Raw genomic sequence first — 26764 nt, 5'->3', positions numbered from 1 at the left:
AAAACATTAGAGATTACATAATCGCCATGTCGAACGAAAATAAAATAGATAGAACGATACATAGAACGATGATTATACTTGAGGTATAGAATGTAACGACCCGACCAAAACCGTTATTGATGGCGTCGTTAACTTAGGTCCCGTTACGTGGTCGTAGTCCCTATATGAGACTCGTTTGACCAAAATTATGTCGCGTTCATTTGAAAGGTACAAAGTTTAGTTTAACAAACGGATCGACAACAAGTCTAAGTTTACAAAAGTCATAAAGTATAAATGAAATAACTTGCGACATAATTAGTTTGAAACCACAGTTGCTATAAATAGCGTAAGTAAGTAGACAAAAGTTTGAATCCAAAAATGCTATCCCTAGCGTATGCATGCATGGTAGACTCCAATCAAGTAATCAAAGAGTGCGGAAGCGTGTAACAAATAGCCATGTGAAAACCTGAGAAAACATAGAAGAATCTGTCAACGCAAAAACGTTGGTGAAATCATAGGTTTAAGTAAGTGAGTAAAAGTAAAGTAAGTCGAACCACAAGATTTGCAAAGTTGAAATAATAGTAGTACATTCTAAAAGTTAATATTCACGAGCACCCAATTATCAAAGCTTAACGTTTCGTCCGTTGAATACCCCATCAATTAGTGCTAGAACAACACTGTTCCCGAAAATATATTTCATTCGTAAACGGTAGCGAACCGTTTGAATGAGGGTTTGTCAAACCCATATGGATCCATACAACATAAGTTCTCGCTTACACCCGGCAAGTGTAACTAATGATAATCGAATTGAGGATTTTGTTCTAAACTCGTATGTAGAATGTTTGTTTTCCTGTACTTGTGTTCACTTAGTAAAAGAAATGTTTATGTTTTCTCATCCCAAATGTAAGTTCAAAAAGAGTAAGAGTGGGACTATGATCTCACCTCGAGTGCACGAGTATAAAGGTACTTCAACAAGTAAACGTGTGCATGAAAGTTGCTTAGCCTTGACCCAAACTTGATGAAATTGGTATCAAAATGTAGAGGATGAAGAGAGGATCACGAATATGTAATTTGTTTTGAAGTTTGCTTCCCGATCCGGATTTAGATGATGATTTAAGTTTGTGTTCATGAGAGAAAAAAAGAAAGAAAGAAAAAAAAAAGAAATGGATGAATGAGTGGGTGGAGGTGGTGAGTGGTTGACTAGTCAACTACTAGCCACCTCTTTGGTCAAGTGGCGGAACTAGTCCCTCAAGTTTCAGAGCGGGTGCGGGAATAAGCCAAACGAATATTTTTAAAAAAAAAAAAACGCTCGAGTAAACGGGTGACGTTAAAATTAAATAACGGGAATATAATGAACGTTACTCACGGAAACTATTAATTTAAATACGAAGGATTATGTTTTTTAAAAAAAAAAAGACGGTGTTAAAATTAAATTTAACGAAAAAACGCGGGATGTTACATTATCCACGCCTCAAAAGAAATTTCGTCCCGAAATTTAGTTGAAAGTAGTAGTTGTTGAATCTTCCTCGAGATCTTGCGTTGCCAATTCTACGAGTGAGGGAGAAGTACGTCCTAGGGTATTTCAACGAATTTTGACGGTCGGGATCATATGTTGTTTTAAGGTTTGGCTTCACGATTTATGGTTTCAACCGGTCCTCCTAGGAAGTGAGGGTTATCGTCGATAGTGAGTTCATCAAAGGAGATAACAAGTTCTCGTTTCGCAAAACACGTCTTTGAGTTGATACATCGAATGTAGGATAAACGGAGACCCAAAATGAGTCGGAAAAGTCTAAACGGCTAGCGACGGGTCCAAAACACCCCAAGAATTTAAAGGATCAAAATATCGCGGATTTAGCTTCCTACGTTTTCCCGAAACGGATTGCACCTTTCCAAGGTGCGACTTCTAACGTGACGCGGTTTCCCACATGGAACTCGAAAGGTTTACGTCTAACATTGGCAAGCTCTCTGGGCGACTACGAGTCGTGTTGGGTCTTTCTTGAATATGAATAAATTTTCTCAGTTGCTCATGAATAAAGTCGGCTCCGGTGAATTGATCATCGTTTACTTTGTTCGACAAAAGAGAATGACGTTTCCGGTCACATGTGGTTTCAAAAGGTGTGACGTTAAGAATCGAATGATAACTATCGTGGTAAGAGATTCTGGTTAAAGGCAAGACTTTTCTCAAGTGGTTTGAAGTTGGTAACTCAAATTCGTATTACGGTTTCCAAGGTTTGAATCGTATGTTTGTTCGGTCTGTCGGGTTTTGGATGGTACGCGGTACTCATGTCTAAACGTGGTCCCGAGGCTTTTTGTAAGGCACTCCGAAATCTAGAAGTGAAACGAGGATCTCGATCCGAAACAAAGTACATTCCGTAAGGTATATTTGAACAAGTTTGTTAGGACAAGTTTCTCAAGAAAATTCGCGTCGCGGAAGATTTATCGGTTTCCAAATACGTTCGTCGAGACTATTCACCCTCGAGGCGAATACTAGTATAACGTGAAGAGTCTCTCTCCATTGAGAATTTAAAATAGAAGATTTCCTGAACCAGAATTACGAGTGTAAGGCGAGAGAAGTTTCCGCCTCGATGCGAGCATAACGAGTAAATTGTAGTTAGTCAATAAGACTGTGCGAGGACGAGATAGTATTCATGTATAACGTATGTTTGAAGTTGAAAGAATTCGTCATTCATTCAGAAGCATAAATATGGTTCGACAATATTCGAAGGTGTGTCCCCGGTATGGTTGTTGTCAGTACTTTCAGAGTTTTCAGATGTCCAAACATGAATAGATGAAGTCATGTACATGGCACATGGTGGTGATTAGGTTGATCGAGTCTAACCACCATCACGTGTCATTAGAACTTTGGTATGTCTTACCGTAATATAACCACGTTGATCGAGTGTCGTTATATTACGCTAACTCATACCTCCATTCCCACATCACTCTATAGATTCAAGTTCGTGTAATCGTGAAGTTTAAAATAAACAAAGTGTAACGACGTCTCTAACGTGACTCGTATTGAATCGAAAGAATTAGTGCAACTATAAAGAAGCGTTCCCCGAGGGAAGTGTATAAATGATTGTTCACGTCAATGTGGTTCGAGTCAGACAATAAGGTATTCAGGTATGAAAAGAGTAACGAGTCATGATAACGAGTAGCACGCAACCGTAGTGATAAATGCTGATGACGATACTCACCTAGAGTAGTGATGGTAGTAACACCAAAAAGTAGATAGTAAGAAACACCAGTGGGAAACCGATAGTAAGTTGAAACGGTGGCAAATAACAATCCGGGAGACAGAGTTCCCGAACAAGTGTGACTAATGAAGTCGTCGTCATCCATACGTGTATGAATCATGAATTTACGTGTGTTACCAAAAAGTGGCGGAATACGAGTTCGTATGATGAAGGTTGGGTACCATTAAAAAGTTTGCCTAAGAATGATTCAAGTATAATGCACAAGTAGTCAAGTAAGTGCTATCTATAGCAAATGTATGTCAGAATGCAAATGCTAACTATCCGGTTGTAGTCTAGACTCACTAATGCGTCCTAACGACTCTGTTAGACACACTAATGCACGTCCTAGTTCCCTACAACCAACGCTCTGATACCACTTGTAACGACCCGACCAAAACCGTTATTGACGGCGTCGTTAACTTAGGTCCCGTTACGTGGTCGTAGTCCCTATATGAGACTCGTTTGACCAAAATTATGTCGCGTTCATTTGAAAGGTACAAAGTTTAGTTTAACAAACGGATCGACAACAAGTCTAAGTTTACAAAAGTCATAAAGTATAAATGAAATAACTTGCGACATAATTAGTTTGAAACCACAGTTGCTATAAATAGCGTAAGTAAGTAGACAAAAGTTTGAATCCAAAAATGCTATCCCTAGCGTATGCATGCATGGTAGACTCCAATCAAGTAATCAAAGAGTGCGGAAGCGTGTAACAAATAGCCATGTGAAAACCTGAGAAAACATAGAAGAATCTGTCAACGCAAAAACGTTGGTGAAATCATAGGTTTAAGTAAGTGAGTAAAAGTAAAGTAAGTCGAACCACAAGATTTGCAAAGTTGAAATAATAGTAGTACATTCTAAAAGTTAATATTCACGAGCACCCAATTATCAAAGCTTAACGTTCCGTCCGTTGAATACCCCATCAATTAGTGCTAGAACAACACTGTTCCCGAAAATATATTTCATTCGTAAACGGTAGCGAACCGTTTGAATGAGGGTTTGTCAAACCCATATGGATCCATACAACATAAGTTCTCGCTTACACCCGGCAAGTGTAACTAATGATAATCGAATTGAGGATTTTGTTCTAAACTCGTATGTAGAATGTTTGTTTTCCTGTACTTGTGTTCACTTAGTAAAAGAAATGTTTATGTTTTCTCATCCCAAATGTAAGTTCAAAAAGAGTAAGAGTGGGACTATGATCTCACCTCGAGTGCACGAGTATAAAGGTACTTCAACAAGTAAACGTGTGCATGAAAGTTGCTTAGCCTTGACCCAAGCTTGATGAAATTGGTATCAAAATGTAGAGGATGAAGAGAGGATCACGAATATGTAATTTGTTTTGAAGTTTGCTTCCCGATCCGGATTTAGATGATGATTTAAGTTTGTGTTCTTGAGAGAAAAAAAGAAAGAAAGAAAAAAAAAAGAAATGGATGAATGAGTGGGTGGAGGTGGTGAGTGGTTGACTAGTCAACTACTAGCCACCTCTTTGGTCAAGTGGCGGAACTAGTCCCTCAAGTTTCAGAGCGGGTGCGGGAATAAGCCAAACGAATATTTTTAAAAAAAAAAAAACGCTCGAGTAAACGGGTGACGTTAAAATTAAATAACGGGAATATAATGAACGTTACTCACGGAAACTATTAATTTAAATACGAAGGATTATGTTTTTTTTTTTAAAAAAAAAGACGGTGTTAAAATTAAATTTAACGGAAAAACGCGGGATGTTACATAGAATGAGATGTCGAAGCTGGTGGTGCGGATGTTGTTGTTGGTGGTACTAATGCTGTTGGTGCTAAGGTTGGTGATGTTACTGGTGTTGGTGATACTGATGGTGCTTGCAAATTGTGTACCATGCTCTCTAAAGTTAACACTCGAGCTCGAAGTTCTTTAACTTCTTCTACTAACCCTGGTTGGTTATCAGTGTGAGGTAGAGATCGGATATCTTCTCTAGTTCCGTAAATGGTAGCCTCAAGACGAAAAATTCTTGCAAAAAGGGTATAAACGGTGTTGCGAACGGGTTCGCCGGTGAGCGGGTCAAGTACTCCAAGGTTAGGTGGTAGATTCAGTTCATGATATGGAGTACCTTCTTCCCTTCTCCATAGGGTGAGTATGTCGCGAACCCACCCCCATTTTTTCCAGTAATCACGGTAGTTGATTGGTTGGTGAGCTCCTGTCACGCTATCTTCGGAGTCAGATGAACTTGGTTGGTTCGTAGAGGCCATCTTACGCGATCTCAGAAAAAAAAATTTGGTTTGAAAAGTTTAGTGACAGCAATTGATAGTTGGATGGTATTCTCAATGCATAATATGCATAGATATATAGTACCAGGTTCCCTTAAATTACGGAGAAATTTACGGAAGATATCAGGCAAGATCTACAGTAACAGATACGCTAAGATATGAATTTTGTCTATACACTATTTATGCAGTCAATGCAGTAAAACGTGTCTAGACTAAGAATGATAAGCAAGTGATTCTCTAAGAATGATAAGCAGGTAATTTTTGACACGAAATGATAAGAAAAACTTTTGACATGCAGACACGGTCGAAGTCCAGACTCACTAATGCATCCTAACGACTTATCAGTTAGACACACTAATGCAGACCTGGTTCGCTAAGACCTCTGCTCTGATACCAACTGTAAATACCCGTCCTAATCCATCTGAACGAAGTCCATAATGATTATAAACGATTCACAACAGTTGATTACATCACGAGGTATTTGACCTCTATATGATACATTTTACAAATATTGCATTCGTTTTTGAAAAGACAATCTTTCATTACAACCAAAGTTGACGGCATGCATACCATTTTATAATATATCCAACTATAACTGATTTAATAATAATCTTGATGATCTCAACGACTCGAATGCAACATCTTTTGAAATATGTCATGAAAGACTCCAAGTAATATCTTTAAAATGAGCAATTACACAGCGGAAGATTTCTTTCGTACCTGAGAATAAACATGCTTTAAAGTGTCAACCAAAAGGTTGGTGAGTTCATTAGTTTAATATAAATAATCATTTCATAATTTTAATAGACCACAAGATTTCATATTTCCATTTCTCGTAAACATACGTCCCATGCATAGAGACAAAAATATCATTCATATGGATTGAACACCTGGTAACCGACATTAACAAGATGCATATACAAGAATATCCCCATCATTCCGGGATCCTCCTTCGGACATGATATAAATTTCGAAGAACTAAAGCATCCGGTACTTTGGATGGGGCTTGTTGGGCCCGATAGATCTATCTTTAGGATTCGCGTCAATTAGGGTGTCTGTTCCCTAATTCTTAGATTACCAGACTTAATAAAAAGGGGCATATTCGATTTCGATCATTCAACCATATAATGTAGTTTCAATTACTTGTGTCTATTTCGTAAAACAGTTATAAAAACAGCGCATGTATTCTCAGTCCCAAAAATATATATTACGAAAGCATTTAAAAAAAAGGGAATAATGAAACTCACCATACTGTATTTTGTAGTAAAAATACATATGACAACATTGAACAACTGAACAATGCAGGGTTGGCCTCGGATTCATGAACCTATATCATTTGTATATATATATTAAATAATATAATCATAACTGAACAATTTTGTTTAATTTATCTTTAATTTATATATTATGTATGTTTAATTTGTGTATATATCCATAGTGATTAATATCTATATAGTTATATTAATATATCCATATTTATATATATATTTGTGTTGTGTTATATTTAAAAATCAATAGTTTGTTATATATAAGTATTTTTATAAATAATATTAATAAGTTTTATATATATAGTTTTGTAAAATATTTAATATAATCATAATATATGTAATAAGAATATTTTATGCACACAATATTGATTTGTTTAAAAAGATAGTTTTTATAATAATGATTTGCTAATAATAATAATAACTTTATTAATAATGATAATACTAATAATGATACTTAGATTAATAATAATAATAATAATCCATATTGTAACTAGAATAATAATAATAATAATAATAATAATAATAATAATAATAATAATAATAATAATAATAATAATAATAATAATAATAATAATAATAATAATAATAATAATAATAAACAATAAAAGTAATAATAATAATGATAACAATGATAATAAAATAGAGATTCTACCTCAAAATCAAAAAGGATTAAAAATAATGTCTCAGGCAAGGTTCGAACCCAAGTCCTCTAATCCACACACAAACACTCTTATCCATCCATCTGTTTGTTATCTTTCTATTTTAAATCACAGCTCAAATATATTTACCCTAATATATATGTGACTGTCTGTTTCTCCTTCTCTCTTTTTTTTTTTTTTTTTTCTAAAAAGATTGTCACAGGCAAGAATCGATCCTGCAACCTCTCATTAAACTGCAAACACCCAACACCACTTCTCTATATCTGCATTTTTGATTTAATAACAACTTAATTCTTTATATTCCGTATTATTCATTAATGGACTTGAATTAGTGGCCCAACTAAACAAACACGGCCCATAAGTATGATAACTAAAAAAAAAATACCCGCATGCTAATCAAGGTATATTCAACCCTTTCATTACATACGGTCAGTCTTTTTTTTTTTTTTTTTATGCTGCCGTCTACAAGTGGGGTGATGTTTATGGTGTCTGTCGGCCATCCAATTTGCACTAGCTCCATTTGCATATTAGAATAAAACTATATAATAATATCATATGCATTCTAGTTGGCAACTTTTAAAAGTGCACCATCACCACTAAATTCATGTATTTAAACTGCCCATTAGAGAAAAAAAAAAATTTGCAGCAGGTAGGTTAACCTTTTGGTTATGATTTTTATGATGATTATGGTGGTGGTCTGGGTGGGTTTAGGCTACTCACTGAAAACAGGAACATATAGATATTAGGAGCTCTCGAAGGTTCTTTAATGATGAAGATGGTGGTGTTGTGATTGTTGTTCGTGGTGATCAAATAACGAGGTGAAGGTGATATGAGGTAACGATGGTAGATGGGTTGATTATAACCGGATCATAAGGGATTTGGGTTTGGTCATTCTACCGAAACAGAAACTAAAATAGGTACCTAATATGTACCCATATCTCTTTGTATATTTTTATACGGTATACATAATGTAAGTAAAGAAGAAAAATTTACGTGAGTCTTGACTAACCAGACTTGGCAAAATTTGTAAGTGATGAAGAGATGTGACTTGTGGTGGTTGTGGAGTGGTTCCCGATGGTGGTTTAAGAAGATCACAAGGTGATGTGGTGGTTTGTGGTTTTGATTCAACAACAAGTGGGTTTTCAATTATAGAACATGAATTGTGATTGAGCTAGTGAGGATGTTGTGGTTTTGTTAGTGATGGTTGGTATTGAGGATTGTAACACTTGATTGTTATAGTATAATCAAGTAAATAATTTAATAGTAATGTGAGATTGTAATTGATCTTTGATATGGACAGGAAATAATTCACAGACAAGTGGTAGCCAGTTTTCAAAAATAGAATAGCAGAAAGAAAGAATAAAATAGATGTTGCCAAATTTGCTACATGTATTTGATGGAGATGTAAAACTGAATTGAATTCCCTAAATCTTACATATGATCTTATATGATATTTGATAAATGTAATTACATTAATAATAATCTTAAATCTTAATCTTAATAATAATAATAATAATATAATTAACAATAATAATATTAATATTATCAAGTACTACTAAAAATGATATTAATAATAGCAATAATAATGATTTAAATATAAAGATAATAATAATAAAAATGATAATAATATCATTAATAATATCCAAAAACAATATCAGTTACAATAATATTAATATTATACTATACTATTTATGTTAATAATAATAATAATAATAATAATAATAATAATAATAATATTAATAATAATGTAACAACTTATTCATATCAAATTTCATATATATATATATTGAAACAAATTAATTTAAATATACATTATACGTTTAATACTTTGTTAATGTTGATTACATTATATTCGAAATCATTTATATTTAATATACTCTTTGTATAACAAATTTTAGTTAGTTAAAGTTATCCTACATAGTAACTAAAATACACAATAGTTTGTTAATATATTTAATATAATTATTTACATTTCTGTTTACAGTTATAGGTTCGTGAATCGTCGAACTAGTCAAAGGGTAATTCGAATATATGAACATAGTTTTCTAAAAATTTTGAGACTCAACATTATAGACTTTGCTTATCGTGTCGAATCATATAAAGATCAAGTTTAAATTTGGTTGGAAATTCCCGGGTCATCACATAACAGTCTTGTAATAACCTAAAAACCTCATTTCTTACCCCAATTACCGACTCCGTCACTTGTGGGAACGTTTTGTTTAATAGTTGTAGCCCGATGTTCTTTTTCTCACTTTGGTGAGAAGCGAACATTACTAACCCGTAAGCATAGCATGCTTCTTTATGTTGCATGTTAGCCGCTTTTTCTAAATCATGAAGTCCTATATTCGGATACATTGAGTCAAAATAATTTCTTAACCCGTTGCGTAAAATAGCATTTGGGTTCCCTGCAATATATGCATCAAAGTAAACACATCGTAACTTATGGGTTTCCCAATGTGATATCCCCTATCTTTCAAACGAAAGTCTCTTATAAACCAAGACATTCTTGGAATGTTCTTCGAATGTCTTACAAACTGATTTCGCCGTAAATAGTTGTGCCGAAGAATTCTAACCGACTCTAGACAAGATTTCATCAATCATGTCTCCGGGTAGGTCTCTTAAAATATTGGGTTGTCTATCCATTTTGTGTTTTTATACTGTAAAATAGACAAGAGTTAGATTCATAAAAAAAAATACTTATTAATACAAGCAATTTTTACATATATCATAAAGCATAAGCACACTATATTACATATATTACACCACACGAATACAACTATCTTATTCTGACTTGCTCGTTTCTTCTTCTTCGCTTTTGGTTCGTTTTGCCAAGTTTCTAGGGATATATGATGTTCCCCTAATACGAGCTGTCGTTTTCCACAACGGTTTAGAAAAACCTGGTGGTTTAGAGGTTCCCAGGTCATTGTTACAACTTAAGGGCTTCGGGGGTTGACGATACATATAAAGTTTATCGGGGTTGGAATTAGATTTCTCTATTTTTATGCCCTTTCCCTTATTATTTTCTTTTGCCTTTTTAAATTCAGTTGGGGTAATTTCTATAACATCATCGGAATTCTCGTCGAAATCCGATTCGTCGGAATCCGATTCATCGGAGAATTGGTAATCCTCCCAATATTTTGCTTCCTTGGCGGAAACACCATTGACCATAATTAACCTTGGTCGGTTGGTTGAGGATTTTCTTTTACTTAACCGTTTTATTATTTCCCCCACCGGTTCTATTTCCTCCTCCGGTTCCTCCTCTTCCGGTTCTGATTCTTCTTCCGGTTCCGACTCTTCTTCCGGTTCCTCTTCGGGAACTTGTGAATCAGTCCACGAATCATTCCAATTTACATTTGACTCTTCATTATTATTAGGTGAGTCAATGGGACTTGTTCTAGAGGTAGACATCTATCACATAATATCAAACGCGTTAAGAGATTAATATATCACATAATATTCACATGTTAAAAATATATAGTTTCCAACAAAATTTGTTAAGCAATCATTTTTCAAGTAAACACGGTCGAAGTCCAAACTCACTAATGCATCCTAACAAACTCGATAAGACACACTAATGTAAAATTCTGGTTCTTTAAGACCAACGCTCGGATACCAACTGAAATGTCCAGTTCTTATTGATTAAAAACGTTCCATATTAATTGATTTCGTTGCGAGGTTTTGACCTCTATATGAGATGTTTTTCAAAGACTGCATTCATTTTTAAAACAAACCATAACCTTTATTTCATCAATAAAGGTTTAAAAAGCTTTACGTAGATTATCAAATAATGATAATCTAAAATATCCTGTTTACACACGACCATTACATAATGGTTTACAATACAAATATGTTACAACAAAATAAGTTTCTTGAATGCAGTTTTTACACAATATCATACAAGCATGGACTCCAAATCTCGTCCTTATTTAAGTATGCGACAACGGAAGCTCTTAATAATCACCTGAGAATAAACATGCTTAAAACGTCAACAAAAATGTTGGTGAGTTATAGGTTTAACCTATATATATCAAATCATAATAATAGACCACAAGATTTCATATTTCAATACACATCCCATACATAGAGATAAAAATCATTCATATGGTGAACACCTGGTAACCGACATTAACAACATGCATATATAAGAATATCCCCATCCTTCCGGGACACCCTTCGGATATGATATAAATTTCGAAGTACTAAAGCATCCGGTACTTTGGATGGGGTTTGTTAGGCCCAATAGATCTATCTTTAGGATTCGCGTCAATTAGGGTGTCTGTTCCCTAATTCTTAGATTACCAGACTTAATAAAAAGAGGCATATTCGATTTCGATAATTCAACCATAGAATGTAGTTTCACGTACTTGTGTCTATTTTGTAAATCATTTATAAAACCTGCATGTATTCTCATCCCAAAAATATTAGATTTTAAAAGTGGGACTATAACTCACTTTCACAGATTTTTACTTCGTCGGGAAGTAAGACTTGGCCACTGGTTGATTCACGAACCTATAACAATATATACATATATATCAAAGTATGTTCAAAATATATTTACAACACTTTTAATATATTTTGATGTTTTAAGTTTATTAAGTCAGCTGTCCTCGTTAGTAACCTACAACTAGTTGTCCACAGTTAGATGTACAGAAATAAATCGATAAATATTATCTTGAATCAATCCACGACCCAGTGTATACGTATCTCAGTATTGATCACAACTCAAACTATATATATTTTGGAATCAACCTCAACCCTGTATAGCTAACTCCAACATTCACATATAGAGTGTCTATGGTTGTTCCGAAATATATATAGATGTGTCGACATGATAGGTCAAAACATTGTATACGTGTCTATGGTATCTCAAGATTACATAATATACAATATTAGTTGATTAAGTTATGGTTGGAATAGATTTGTTACCAATTTTCACGTAGCAAAAATAAGAAAAATTATCCAATCTTGTTTTACCCATAACTTCTTCATTTTAAATCCGTTTTGAGTGAATCAAATTGCTATGGTTTCATATTGAACTCTATTTTATAAATCTAAACAGAAAAAGTATAGGTTTATAGTCAGAAAAATAAGTTACAAGTCGTTTTTGTAAAGGTAGTCATTTCAGTCGAAAGAACGACGTCTAGATGACACTTTTAGAAAACATACTTCCACTTTGAGTTTAACCATAATTTTTGGATATAGTTTCATGTTAATAATAAAAATTATTTTCTCAGAATAACAACTTTTAAATCAAAGTTTATCATAGTTTTTAATTAACTAACCCAAAACAGCCCGCGGTGTTACTACGACGGCGTAAATCCGGTTTTACGGTGTTTTTCGTGTTTCCAGGTTTTAAATCATTAAGTTAGCATATCATATAGATATAGAACATGTGTTTAGTTGATTTTAAAAGTCAAGTTAGAAGGATAAACTTTTATTTGCGAACAAGTTTAGAATTAACTAAACTATGTTCTAGTGATTACAAGTTTAAACCTTCGATTAAGATAGCTTTATATGTATGAATAGAATGATGTTATGAGCATCATTACTACCTCAAGTTCCTTGGATAAACCTACTGGAAATGAGAAAAATAGATCTAGCTTCAAAGGATCCTTGGATGGCTTGAAAGTTCTTAAAGCAGAATCATGACACGAAAACAATTTCAAGTAAGATTTCCACTCGAAATAAGATTGTTATAGTTATAGAAATTGAATTAAAGTTTGAATATGATTATTACCTTGTATTAGAAAGATAACCTACTGTAAGTAACAAAGGTTTCTTGATCTTGGATGATTACTTGGAATGGATTTAGAAAACTTGGAAGTAAACTTGCAATCTTGGAAGTATTCTTGATTTTATGAAACTAGAACTTTTGGAATTTATGAAGAACACTTAGAACTTGAAGATAGAACTTGAGAGAGATCAATTAGATGAAGAAAACTGAAGAATGAAAGTGTTTGTAGGTGATTTTGGTCGTTGGTGTATGGATTAGATATAAAGGATATGTAATTTTGTTTTCATGTAAATAAGTCATGAATGATTACTCATATTTTTGTAATTTTATGAGATATTTCATGCTAGTTTCCAAATGATGGTTCCCACATGTGTTAGGTGACTCACATGGGCTGCTAAGAGCTGATAATTAGAGTGTATATACCAATAGTACATACATCTAAAAGCTGTGTATTGTACGAGTACGAATACGGGTGCATACGAGTAGAATTGTTGATGAAACTGAACGAGGATGTAATTGTAAGCATTTTTGTTAAGTAGAAGTATTTTGATAAGTGTCTTGAAGTCTTTCAAAAGTTTATGAATACATATTAAAACACTACATGTATATACATTTTAACTGAGTCGTTAAGTCATCGTTAGTCGTTACATGTAAATGTTGTTTTGAAACCTTTAGGTTAACGATCTTGTTGAATGTTGTTAACCCATTGTTTATTATAACAAATGAGATGTTAAATTGTTATATTATCATGATATTATGATATATAATATATCATATTAGTATGATATATATACAGTTAAATGTCGTTACAACGATAATCGTTACATATATGTCTCGTTTCGAAATCATTAAGTTAGTAGTCTTATTTTTACATATGTATTTCATTGTTAATACACTTAATAATATATTTACTTATCATTTAACATAATTAACCAAGTGTATCAATATCTTAATATGATTCATATGTACCTATTAAGACGTTGTTATAACGATAATCGTTATATATATCGTTTTCGAGTTTCTTAAATTAATAGTCTCATTTTTATGTATATAACTCATTGTTAAAATACCTAATGAGATACATACTTATAATAAAATCATGTTAAATATATATATAACCATATATATGTTATCGTATAGTTTTTACAAGTTTTAACGTTCGTGAATCACCGGTCAACTTGGGTGGTCAATTGTCTATATGAAACCTATTTCAATTAATCAAGTCTTAACAAGTTTGATTGCTTAACATGTTGGAAACACTTAATCATGTAAATAACAATTTCATTTAATATATATATAAACATGGAAAAGTTCGGGTCACTACAAATATAACTGATCAAAACTTCCATCAGGCCAACCCAAAAGACCCCTGACACGTTTTTACAAAATAACTCAGAGTACAGCTTTAAATCAACATTCAACAAACTTCAAAGCAGCGTTTTAACACGAACGTAAGTTCAAAATACTACGAGACATATACAAGCTAACAAGACCCAAATTACTTCAACACCATACAACGACACTTGGTCTACAAATCGAATTCGAAATTCATAAGCACAATTTCAAAAGAATTCAAGTTCCACCCATAAGTATATCATAAAATGACATGAGACACCCAGAGGTGTCACCTCCATGATAATAAGGATTAGGCGGACTCACTTACACATAGAGCTGCCAGGCTAGTCCTTGACCACTTGCTTGCCCACCCGAGTATTCTTCTATCCACCGACACCTAAACTCACAACACATATTTGACAAGTATGCTATATTGCTTAGTAGCTAATAATAAAACAATAACATTAATTTCGGACACCGAATAAACAATTATATAACAACTTACACATAACCAACACCATTAACATGTGGGTTCTTAAGTAACCCTCTTACCCGTCCAAATTCATGACAAACCTCTATATAAGAACTTCAAAGTAATTCTCCATTCTAGCATGACCAATCTCGATGAACAAAGCGATCAACACCCGGATTGACCAAAACCCACCTTCGAGATCCCAAGAACTCGTATAGTCTCTTGCACGGATACAATCCGACCGTATGAAATATTTCCCAAAGTTGGCCAGTGGATCATGTATACTCATATATTCAGTGGCGAATTTAGTTATATATCTGCGGGGTCACGGACACCATTAGTTTGAAAATTTTGAGTAGAAAAAACCTGTTAAAATGTATAGGACACCATTAAATTTAATTGGAGGACACCATATAATTTTCAAATGTATAGTTTTTCTTTTAAATTGTATAGGACACTATTAAATTTAACTATTTGGAGCTCATATATTTTTCTAATTTATAGTTTTTTTAGGTAAACTACCACTAAAATAATATTTAAATATAATTAGTACTGAAAAAAAATTTCCGGACCCCATTGATTTGTAATCCTAGAATCGCCACTGCATATATTCTATAATAATAATTTAATGTAACAAAATGTACACTTTTGGGAACTCCCGGGATTCACGGTCATCTCTTGCACGGATGCAATCCGACGACATCAATCCTTTTAGTTCGAATTAGCTAGACTCCTTTTTGCTAGACAAAACGTGATGGTTGAAATTTAGCTACACTCCTTTTTGCAACCTACACACAACCACAATTACACATATAACTATCAATCACTTACTCTTAGTAAGCACTCCTAAAATTCCAATTAGTTGAAGCTTGATCTATTTCACCCTCAAGTAACCTTACCCATTCAAAGTCAATACGGAGTATATCAATTCTCGTCCAAATGGCCTGTTCTCTAGATTTATAACCATAAAGCACCAAAGCACAACTCACATCAAAATAGGGTAGCAACAACCCCAAACACTAAGTTTAATTGAAAACATTAAAATTAGGGTTCTTACCAAAAAGTGTAGCGACCCCGACAAATCGTCAAGTGACGGCGTCGGCTACGTGGGTCCCATTACCTGATTATAAGTCTTTAAGATAACGTTTGACCAAAATATGTCGCCTTCATTTCAAAATAAAGATTGTTTCAAAGTTTACAAGAATTGTTCAACCAAAAGTTAAGTTACAACGTTATAAGTACGATTGAAATCTAGGCGACACGGTTTAAAGTAAAGTCAAAAGACGCTCCATGAAATGCATGTATACTCGACATCGGATGCAAGTATCAAATAGTAAGCGGAAGCATGTTTCACATATCGTGCAAGACCTGAGAAAAACATAGAAATCTGTCAACGAAAACGTTGGTGAAATCATAGGTTTAAGTAAGTAAGTACAAGTGAACCACAAGATTTGCATCAATGAAATAATAGTAATACATTCCAAAAGTTTGTTTCACGAGCACCCAATTATCAAAGCTTAACATTCCTTCCATTGTATACCCCATCACTTAGTGCTAGAACAAACACTGATTCTCGAAAATATATTTCATCCGTAGACGGTAGCGAACCGTCAAAGATGAGGGTTGTCAACCCATATGGCCATATAACATAAGTTCTCGCTTACACCCGGCAAGTGTAACTAATGATAATCGAATTGAGGATTTTTGTTCTAAACTCGTATGTAGAATGTTTGTTTTCCCGTTCTTGTGTTCACTTAGTTCAAAAGAATCGTTTATGTTTTCTCATCCCAAATATAAGTTCAAAAAGAGTAAAAGTGGGACTATGATCTCACCTTGAGTGCACGAGTAGTAAAGTACTTCAACAAGTAAACGTGTGCAAAGAACAATGCTAGTCTTGACCTAAACAATAGGTTGTATCAATAACGGTAAACACGATAGGTCAAAGATGTTCAATTAGTCCTATGGCTCGTTAAGACTCGATCATAATAGCATGTGAATCAAATTGTCATGTTTCATGCAAGGTACAAGTATAAAAACATGTTAGAACGATTGCACAAATATTTGGTTAAGTTTGATTAAAAGTCAACTTGGTCGGGTCAAAGTCAACGAAAAAGTCAACATGTTCGGGTCGGGTCCCGAACTATTTTTCTGAGGTTTTTAATCATATATGAGCATGTTAGAACAAGTTTCATGTGAATCGGAGGTCCGTAGTATGCCAAACATTTTTCGTATTTTGGACATGGAGGTCAGAACCTGACCACGGCATATGCCGCGCCGCGGCCAGAGGTGTCGCGCCGCGACATTAGGCGTGGCCTGGTACCTGGTCAGTTTCAAATGTTCAAGTCTTGGTCAAAACTTCAATCAACCATAAAACGCAAACCGTAAACAACTAGAAGGCGTATCTTATACCGTTGGAAAGCTCTTTTGACAAGGAACACAACTAAACATGTATCATCAATCAAGAACATCATTTTCAACAACCGATTTCTCGTCAAGTGATCAATAAAAGTCTATTTTCAAATTTTCAAGTTCATCAAATGCATTTTGAGTTTCGGGAATCCAATTCTCACATATGATATGCCGTTTTGAAGGTAATGAGGCATACATTACAACTAAACACTAACAATTAACATTCCATGGCATTCAAGCATCCAAAAATTCATGTCAAGAACCATCAAACCCTAGTCAAACATCTCAAAATCAATAATCATGCTTTTGAAGTTTTCTTAATCAACCTACACACCAATTTGAAGCTAGTGATACTAGGAACACAATTAGAACATGAACTTTTAACATCTAACAACATATGATCATCCAAAATTCAAGAACAACACACCAAAATTCAAGTTCATGCTAGTTATACTAAAACAACGAGATCGAGCATACAAATTACATACACGACATCACAATGAGCCATAGACACTAACTAACACCATTTCAAGTCAAAAACACGAATTTAGAGAAATCTAGAGTTTTAGAAATGTTACCCAAACGAGATGAAGTTGGTACCAAAATGAAAAGGATGAAGAGAGGATCACGAATATGTAATTTGTTTTGTTGTAAGCCTCCTAGATCGAATTTAGATGATGAATGATTGAATTGGGTGTTTGTGTGTGTGTTCTTGCTAGAGAGAAAGAGAGAGAGATGGAGGGATTGAATGGTGGTGATTGGGGTGGACTAGTTGACCTAGTCAACTAGTTTGCCCCGTGTCAATTTTAGTCCCTCGAGTTTAGAAGCGGGTGCGGGATTTAACCAAACGAATATTTTAAAAACGCTCGAGTAGACGAGTGATGTTATCATTAAATAACGAGAATATTATAAACGTTAGTCAACGGAAATTGGGAATTTAAATAGCGAAAGATATTATTTAAAAAAAAAGACGGTGTTAAAAATAAATTTAACGGAAAAACGCGGGATGTTACATTATCCACACCTCAAAAGAAATTTCGTCCCGAAATTTAGTTGGAAGTAGTAGTTGTTGAATCTTCCTCGAATTTTGTGTTGCCAATTCTACGAATGAGGGAGAAGTATGTTCTAGGGTATTTCAATGAATTTTGACGGTCGGGATCATATGTTGTTTTAAGGTTTGGCTTCACGATTTATGGTTTCAACCGGTCCTCCTAGGAAGTGAGGGTTATCGTCGATAGTGAGTTCATCAAAGGAGATAACAAGTTCTCGTTTCGCAAAACACGTCTTTGAGTTGATACATCGAATGTAGGATAAACGGAGACCCAAAATGAGTCGGAAAAGTCTAAACGGCTAGCGACGGGTCCAAAACACCCCAAGAATTTAGAGGATCAAAATACCGCGGATTTAGCTTCCTACGTTTCCCGAAATGGATTGCACCTTTCCAAGGTGCTACTCTTAACGTGACGCGGTTTCCCACGTGGAATTTGAAGTGTTTACGTCTAACATCGGCGTAGCTCTTGGTGATTACGAGTCGCGTAGGGTTTTACCCGAATATGAATAAATTTTCTCGGTTGCTCATGAATAACCTCGGCCCCGGTGAATTGATCATCGTTTACTTAGTTCGACAAGGGAGAATGACGTTTCCGGTCACATGTGGTTTCAAAAGGAGTGACGTTAAAACTTGAATGAAAATCATTGTAGTACGAGGATTCGGTTAAAGGAAAATACTTTTCTCAAGTAAATTTGAAGTTGGTAATACAAACTTGTATTATGGTTTCCAAGGTTTAAATCGCATGTTTGTTCGGTCCGTCGGGTTGTGGATGGTACGCGGTACTCATGTCTAAACGCGGTCCCGAGGCTTCTTGTAAAACTAGAAGTGAAACGAGTATTTCGATACGGGATAATTAATAAAGATACACCGTGTTGGAATAGAATCTCTTAAGATATGTTTGAACGAGTCAGTTAGGGTTCGAAAAAAGAAAAAAAAAATGTTCGTTAGGACTATTCACCCTCGTGGCGAATACTAATGTAATATGAGGAGTTTCTCTATCCAATGAGAAATTTTACAAAAAGTTTCCTTATACGGGAGTGCGAGCGATAAATATAGAAGTGAAATGAGGACTTAGAATAGGATGAGTTTACATCTCGAGGTTGCCATAACGTGCCTCTAGTTGTCAAAAGTTGAAGTCTGAAAGAGAAACGAGGTAGTACACGTAGTTGTATAGTTCGGGGTTGAATAATAGTTGGCCGATTATCAGAATTCACAAGGGCGTTAAGTCAAAGAAGAGTGAAGTATCGTTGGTTTGTGTGTTATCTTAAATTCCAGTAATATCAGACGGTAACGGTGAAATAACAGAGGTATGTAGTGTGGTACGTGATGACGAGAAAATTGATCGGATTTACAATTTAGTATTAGAATTCTTCGCGCAAAATAACGAATTTCAGTTACGTTGATTTTGAGTCGAGAGGGTATGCCTTTCGGCGTTCAAGTAGAAATATTTCCATGTTCGAGTTCCATCTGTTGCTATACGAATTTAGCTAGAAATGTTGGTGTGAAGAATCACGCTCAAGGTTCGAACACGGAGAGGTTTAAAGTTTTCCTTAGTGAGTTAACGAGTTTAAAAGTCATGTAACACGAGAAAAGTCAGAAATGAATCTTCGGTAATAACAGGCGAGATCTAAGATTTTACGAATACAAGTTTGAGTTGGGAGAGTTTCCTGATTACATGTGGCTTGATTTCGAGATTGATTGTAGTGCCTCGACCATTAACATCATGGTCTAGACTTCGTTCAACAGAAATTCTCACTCGGAGAATTTGGTATAGAGTTGCTCTTTTCTCAAAAGTTCGAGACTAAGATGGTGATGTTGTTCGTTTTCCTTCTTTACTTGAATGAGTTAAGATGTCATCTATAAATACGATAACAGATTTGTCTAGATAAGTTTGCATACGTGGTTTAGGAGGTTCATGAATACGGACAGAGTCCTAAATAAATCGAATGGTACTAAGAGAGATTTACAACTAACGTTGCGAGTTCGGAAAACTCGTCTCCCTTAACCCCCAATTGTGGATACGAGGAAGAGGGTATCGGTTTCCAACCGAAAATTACTTAGTTCACAATATTCTATACATAATTGTAGGGGAATAATTTCTCCTTAACAAATAGGTTTCGAGCTCCCTAGTTCTATAGGTGTCAAGTCAAAATTCTTAACGTATATCCTCCAATAAAATTTATAGGCTCACAATATTTATCCATTGGTCGCTTAAATTGCCTAAGTAGTATCTAGGGGAAAAAGGTGGAATGTAAAGAGTACAAGTCAAAGCCTCGGTTGTAATACATCTAGCGGTAACCGAATCGAATAAGTATGAAATATATGGTTTGTTGTGAAGGAACGTACCCGTGACTAGTCCATCGTCGTCTCGGGCATCCTAGGTGTCGATGTTGAAAGTTCAATGGCGTGCGTTGGGGTTGATTTTCTTATTTGGGCACACATTCCTAAAATGACCCGGTTGGCCACATTCGAAGCAAGCACCCGTTCTGTGTGCGTTGGGCATCTTTCGAGCGACGGGTCCTTGGCGCCGGTGGCGAAACCTGCCACATCCTTCAAAGTGATGCTTGTGGCATTCGTTACAAAAAGGTAGTTTTCCGGTATAGCCTTTCTTGTCGTTGGAGGCGAAAGGCTTCTTGGCGGGGTTGTTGTTATTGTTGTGGTTGCTTGATTGAGAGGCTTCCCATGTTCTTTTATTGCCGCTCGATTGGTTCTCGATCATTGGTGCCGGTGCTTCCATTTCAGTTACCGTTTCTAAAGTTTGGTGGGCCTTTGCTAAAGCCTCTTGTAGGTTAGTGGGTTGGGATGCCATTACCCCGTGTTGAATGCTCTTAGGGAGGCCATCCATGTAAAGTTCGACTCTTAGTGATTCGGGAGCCATGAGATTCGGACACATTGAGACTAGTTCGGTAAACCGTTGATTATAAGCTCCGAGGTCATTCCCGACCGTTTTCAAATTCCTTAGCCCTTGCTCGAGCCTTCGAGTCTCGTCGCGCGGGAAGTATTCGGTGATCATTCTTTCTCTTAATTCGGCCCAAGAGAGTGTAAGGGCTTCATCGATACCCACTGATTGTACGTACTTGTTCCACCACGAGAGAGCAATGCCGGTGAAAGTGAGGGTGGAAAACTTGACCTTATCTTGGTCTCGACAGCCGCTTGTGTTAAAAACGGTCTCTATTTGTTCAAACCATCGGGTGAGAGTAACCGGTCCTCCGGTTCCATCGAAAGTGGGAGGGTTGTACTTCATGAAGTTCTTGTAGGAGCAACCTTCGCTTGAATTACCGGCTCCATGATTGTTGTTGTTAGAAAAGTGATCGGCCACGGCCGTACCCACGGCGGTGGTTATCATTCGTTGAAGAGCTTGTTCAAGAGTTTCGAGAGGAGTGTTGTGTTGACCTTGGTGAGCCATTGTTCCTTCATGACACAAGAATATCGTTGGTTAGTATTTTCAACAATACTAACCACAGTATGGAATAAGGATAGAGAGAAAATTTTCCTTGACTCGCCTTAAATTCTTTACATCATAATGTCGGAACGTCCATGTGAATCACCGTAATATAATCCCGGAAATTATATTACCCTGATTCTCATGTGCATTTAACATTACTTCATAAAGTCAAGGTGGCGCATCAACAAAATTTATCAACGTAAGATCAAGATCGAATACGAGTTAGATATGATAGAAGAGTTCGAGTATAAATGCACAATTAGTCAAATAATTCCTACTTCAGTCTATATGCCGGTTGTAGTCTAGATTCACCTATGTACCCTATGACTCGGGGTGGACACAAATGAACTCTAAATCCCTACAACCAAGGCTCTGATACCACTTGTAGCGACCCCGACAAATCGTCAAGTGACGGCATCGGCTACGTGGGTCCCATTACCTGATTATAAGTCTTTAAGATAACGTTTGACCAAAATATGTCGCCTTCATTTCAAAATAAAGATTGTTTCAAAGTTTACAAGAATTGTTCAACCAAAAGTTAAGTTACAACGTTATAAGTACGATTGAAATCTAGGCGACACGGTTTAAAGTAAAGTCAAAAGACGCTCCATGAAATGCATGTATACTCGACATCGGATGCAAGTATCAAATAGTAAGCGGAAGCATGTTTCACATATCGTGCAAGACCTGAGAAAAACATAGAAATCTGTCAACGAAAACGTTGGTGAAATCATAGGTTTAAGTAAGTAAGTACAAGTGAACCACAAGATTTGCATCAATGAAATAATAGTAATACATTCCAAAAGTTTGTTTCACGAGCACCCAATTATCAAAGCTTAACATTCCTTCCATTGTATACCCCATCACTTAGTGCTAGAACAAACACTGATTCTCGAAAATATATTTCATCCGTAGACGGTAGCGAACCGTCAAAGATGAGGGTTGTTAACCCATATGGCCATATAACATAAGTTCTCGCTTACACCCGGCAAGTGTAACTAATGATAATCGAATTGAGGATTTTTGTTCTAAACTCGTATGTAGAATGTTTGTTTTCCCGTTCTTGTGTTCACTTAGTTCAAAAGAATCGTTTATGTTTTCTCATCCCAAATATAAGTTCAAAAAGAGTAAAAGTGGGACTATGATCTCACCTTGAGTGCACGAGTAGTAAAGTACTTCAACAAGTAAACGTGTGCAAAGAACAATGCTAGTCTTGACCTAAACAATAGGTTGTATCAATAACGGTAAACACGATAGGTCAAAGATGTTCAATTAGTCCTATGGCTCGTTAAGACTCGATCATAATAGCATGTGAATCAAATTGTCATGTTTCATGCAGGGTACAAGTATAAAAACATGTTAGAACGATTGCACAAATATTTGGTTAAGTTTGATTAAAAGTCAACTTGGTCGGGTCAAAGTCAACAAAAAAGTCAACATGTTCGGGTCGGGTCCCGAACTATTTTTCTGAGGTTTTTAATCATATATGAGCATGTTAGAACAAGTTTCATGTGAATCGGAGGTCCGTAGTATGCCAAACATTTTTCGTATTTTGGACATGGAGGTCAGAACCTGACCACGGCATATGCCGCGCCGCGGCCAGAGGTGTCGCGCCGCGACATTAGGCGTGGCCTGGTACCTGGTCAGTTTCAAATGTTCAAGTCTTGGTCAAAACTTCAATCAACCATAAAACGCAAACCGTAAACAACTAGAAGGCGTATCTTATACCGTTGGAAAGCTCTTTTGACAAGGAACACAACTAAACATGTATCATCAATCAAGAACATCATTTTCAACAACCGATTTCTCATCAAGTGATCAATAAAAGTCTATTTTCAAATTTTCAAGTTCATCAAATGCATTTTGAGTTTCGGGAATCCAATTCTCACATATGATATGCCGTTTTGAAGGTAATGAGGCATACATTACAACTAAACACTAACAATTAATATTCCATGGCATTCAAGCATCCAAAAATTCATGTCAAGAACCATCAAACCCTAGTCAAACATCTCAAAATCAATAATCATGCTTTTGAAGTTTTCTTAATCAACCTACACACCAATTTGAAGCTAGTGATACTAGGAACACAATTAGAACATGAACTTTTAACATCTAACAACATATGATCATCCAAAATTCAAGAACAACACACCAAAATTCAAGTTCATGCTAGTTATACTAAAACAACGAGATCGAGCATACAAATTACATACACGACATCACAATGAGCCATAGACACTAACTAACACCATTTCAAGTCAAAAACACGAATTTAGAGAAATCTAGAGTTTTAGAAATGTTACCCAAACGAGATGAAGTTGGTACCAAAATGAAAAGGATGAAGAGAGGATCACGAATATGTAATTTGTTTTGTTGTAAGCCTCCTAGATCGAATTTAGATGATGAATGATTGAATTGGGTGTTTGTGTGTGTGTTCTTGCTAGAGAGAAAGAGAGAGAGATGGAGGGATTGAATGGTGGTGATTGGGGTGGACTAGTTGACCTAGTTAACTAGTTTGCCCCGTGTCAATTTTAGTCCCTCGAGTTTAGAAGCGGGTGCGGGATTTAACCAAACGAATATTTTAAAAACGCTCGAGTAGACGAGTGATGTTATCATTAAATAACGAGAATATTATAAACGTTAGTCAACGGAAATTGGGAATTTAAATAGCGAAAGATATTATTTAAAAAAAAAGACGGTGTTAAAAATAAATTTAACGGAAAAACGCGGGATGTTACAAAAAGGAGATTAGATGTCAGACCCAAGTCGAAATGTACATAATTGTATATATTTTGCTGGCGGGATCCTGTTTCAGTGTTGGGCCGCGAAGCGGCCAAATGGCCCGCGGCGCGGCTGGTGTCTGGCGAAAATTCCTTGTTTTATTTAAATTAAATATGGGGTAGTTTGGTCTTTTCACTTGAGGCCGGTTTTGGGACTATCAAAAGGGTAGATGAGGCTCATTAACCTCATTCACCAACCTTATCATCTTCCTCATTAAGTAGAGAGAGAGTAGTGAGAGAAAGTTGGTTTGTGAAGCTTTGAAGCGGGTTTTTGCTAGATCGGGTCTAATTCTTCGTGTTACTACCTCCTAGCATCTTATTGAGTGTTGTGGTAAGTCTCTAAACCGAATTTTGTAAGTTAATTGTGTTAGTGTTGATATTTGGTTCTTGCTAGTAACCAAACCCTAGATGGTTGTGAATTTGGGGGTTTATGGTTTGGGTGAAAGTGTAAGTAACCTAAAACTTGGTGATTTTGAGTTAGTTGAGGAAATTAATAATTATATGAGTAAATCTTGGTTAAGGTTCACTAATGAACTTGATTTACTAGTGATTTGGGGAATGAGACTTACAAGTTTAGGGTTTGACACATTATTAGGTCAAAATGGATTTTTGGGTCAAAAGTGCACTAGCACAAATTTAATGACCTAATGGTGTGTAGTTGGGTGATTTAATGCCATGGTCACTAGCTTTAGTGATTATTGGTGATTTAGGTCTACGATTGGGGTGGTGAGTGCAACTGGTGAACATTTTGCACTAGGTGTCTATTTGGGCGGGTTGGAAGTGCTATTTGGACACGTGTTGATTTATGATTAATGTAATAGGTGATTTCATTGACGGTTGAAGATCTTGTTGGCTTACCTTCATTTTGGATACAAGGTGAGTGGAATAATTATATGTGTACGTATATAATGTATTTATTTGCGTAGCGTGAGATGTGAAGTGTCGAGGTGCTAAGATACCACATTTCACGTGACGAGTGAAGTGTTGAGGTGCTAAGACACCACTCCGGTAATTATGAAGGAGTGAAGCATCGAGGTGTTAAGATCCCACTCTAAGAAATATGACGGGTGAAGTGTCAAGGTGTTAAGACATCACCCGGGGTAAAGTATCGAGGTGTTAAGATGCCACCTGGAGGTTAGTAATACGCTGTGCTAAGTACACTAAAGGATGTTGTGAACCCCGATGGCCTTTCGCGAGCGCCATTCCCTTGTACGATTGGTTAACCATGGTTGTGTGTTGTAGTGTAGCATATTATATCGTTCGTGTTATATGCTATTGTTGTGCTAACTTGTGATATCGGAGATTTAGTGATATGTCCCGTTCATATCGATTATAAACGTTTCATATTAATTGATTTCTTTGCGAGGTTTTGACCTCTATATGAGATGTTTTTCAATGACTGCATTCGTTTTTAAAACAAACCATAACCTTTATTTTATCGACAAGATTAAAAGGACACCACCTAGATTATCAAGAAATGATAATCTAAAAAATATCACACTTACACACGACCAATACATATTGGTTTACAATATTAATATGTTACAACAAAGTAAATCGCGAATGCAGTTTTAAACAATATTATACAAGCATGCTGACACCGAATCTTGTCCATATTTTAGCATGCAACAGCGGAAGCTCTTAATAATTACCTGAGAATAAACATGCTTTAAACGTCAACAAAAATGTTGGTGAGTTATAGGTTTAACCTATATATATATCAAATCGTAACAATAGACCACAAGATTTCATATTTCAATATGCATCCCATACATAGAGATAAAAAATCATTCATATGGCAAACACCTGGTAACCGACATTAACAAGATGCATATAAGAATATCCCCATCATTCCGGGACATCCTTCGAACATGATAAAAACGAATTTGAAGTACTAAAGCATCCGGTACTTTGGATGGGGTTTGTTAGGCCCAATAGATCTATCTTTAGGATTCGCGTCAATTAGTAGATCGGTTTACTAATTCTTAGGCTACCAAGCAAAAAGGGGCATATTCGGCTTCGATCATTCACCCATATAATGTAGTTTCAATTACTTGTGTCTATTTCGTAAAACATTTATAAAACTGCATGTATTCTCATCCATAAAATATTAGATTTTAAAAGTGGGACTATAACTCATTTTCACAGATTTT

This window comes from Rutidosis leptorrhynchoides, chromosome 8, assembly GCF_046630445.1.
Source record: "Rutidosis leptorrhynchoides isolate AG116_Rl617_1_P2 chromosome 8, CSIRO_AGI_Rlap_v1, whole genome shotgun sequence".
Classification (NCBI taxonomy): domain Eukaryota; kingdom Viridiplantae; phylum Streptophyta; class Magnoliopsida; order Asterales; family Asteraceae; genus Rutidosis; species Rutidosis leptorrhynchoides.
This window is presented reverse-complemented; position numbering follows the sequence as displayed.